General features: G+C 39.3%; 1 protein-coding gene across 1 annotated transcript in view; it reads left to right on the top strand.

Annotated features, from left to right (window-relative positions):
* The window catches only part of FKBP3 (FK506 binding protein 3, 25kDa), a 23,589-nt gene that overhangs the window by 368 nt on the left and 21,494 nt on the right, over nt 1–1,727 (top strand). The gene's annotated exons all lie outside the window — the stretch shown is intronic.

Here is a 1,727-nt window from a genome sequence, read left to right on the forward strand (position 1 = left end):
CAATCAAGAACCCATTAGATGCCTTCAGGTCAATAGAAACAAAAAGAAGAACACATTAGAGCTTTTCTATATAAAAAGCTACAACATCAAGTCCTAATACAGAGGCAAATCAAAATACTTAAAGGGCTACTTCAAGGTCAAATGGAAGAGGAAGAGAGTCTGGTCTCCCTTGCTTGGGCCACAGTCCATCCATAGCGATATCCATATGCACACTTGACAGGAAGATAAATTGTAACAGATAAAAACTAAAAAAATTTTAAACAGCAATATGAAGTCATATTTGAAATTTTAAAAAATTTAGGAAAGATTTTAAAGAAGTTTGATTTTATGTGGAAGGCTCATAGTTTTTAAATTAAGTTTATTCATAAAAAATAAGGTAATTTGAGGTAATTTTAAAAATCGGTTTCCTTTTAAATACTAAAACATTTCCACTGTGGCATCAAAGCCCCATTCTACTCTAGTCTGAACTCAACACCCACTTGTAGTATGATTAATACTGGATAATTTGCCAGATTCCTGTTGGGATAGTTTAGTAATGTTAGGGTGACTTAGGGATATTGCTGGCATAAGAACCTCTGCGGATGTGACAGTCTGCATAGGTGTGGCTGTTTTCCAAATGGTAAGGGCATTCCAAGGGGCAGGGGGACTTGAAACCTTTTTTTTCTTGGGTTGGAAAACTGCTCCAGGGCTGCAATCAGGAACGCCCAACCTGGTGGGAAACTAGCCTGGCAGAAATCCCAAATTTAAGGTCTTGTTTAGCTTTAGGCTAGAAATAGCTTTGCTGAGATTATTGTGCACCTGAATATCTTAATCTTTATAAACAATCTTTAAAGTTTGCCTGTGGGATATCTTTAGAACATGTTTGTTTGTATGATTTACAATAATCTTTTGGTCTGGGGATGAATAAATACAAGTGAGGAATTACTCTTGGGACTCTTGGTCTGGAAAGCCTTGAGTCCCCTACCTCACTCTTTCTCTTCTACTGTCTCTTTTCTTATTCCTGCGCAACGCCCTGTTTTCGGCCCTGTTGGCTGGGAATTCCTGGCAGATTCCCATGTGCACCTTCAGGTGATGCCCCAATACAAAGGAAAAAGGACTCCCAAGTAAACCAATTTGCCAGAACAGCTATCAGTATCCCTTTTTCCTGCATTAGAATTAAACAATAAAACCAGATTATCTAAAAATCACCTCATTTCAACCCAAGTCAAAGATAAATTCAGGCCAGGCATGGTGGTTTACACCTATACTGCTAGCATTTCAGGAGGCCAAGGGAGGAGGATCACTTGAGGCCAGGAGTTCAAGACCAGCCTGAGCAAGACCCTGTCTCTACAAAAAATAGAAAAATTAGCCAGGCATGGTGGTGCATGCTTGTAGTCCCAGCTACTAGGGAGGTTAAGGCAGAAGAATCACTTGAGCCCAGGAGTTTGAGGTTGCAGTGACTTATGCAGTATACAGTGAGCTATGAGTGCACTGCACTCTAGGCTGGGTGACAGAGGGAGACCCTGTCTCAAAAATAAATAAATAAATAAATTCAATGAGACTAATGCTGAATCCTGATTAATATTCAAAAAATATTACTTATGGAGTTTTTTAAACATGATATAGATTGCATATGAAGGCATAACATTAACCTTCAGAGACCTAAGTATAATTGTTCTAATTGAAAACTGAGGTGGGGCCAAGCACAGTGGTAATCCTAACACTTTGGGAGGCCGATGCAGGAGGAT

This window comes from Propithecus coquereli, unplaced genomic scaffold (assembly GCF_000956105.1).
Source record: "Propithecus coquereli isolate 6110/MARCELLA unplaced genomic scaffold, Pcoq_1.0 Scaffold191, whole genome shotgun sequence".
Taxonomy (NCBI): domain Eukaryota; kingdom Metazoa; phylum Chordata; class Mammalia; order Primates; family Indriidae; genus Propithecus; species Propithecus coquereli.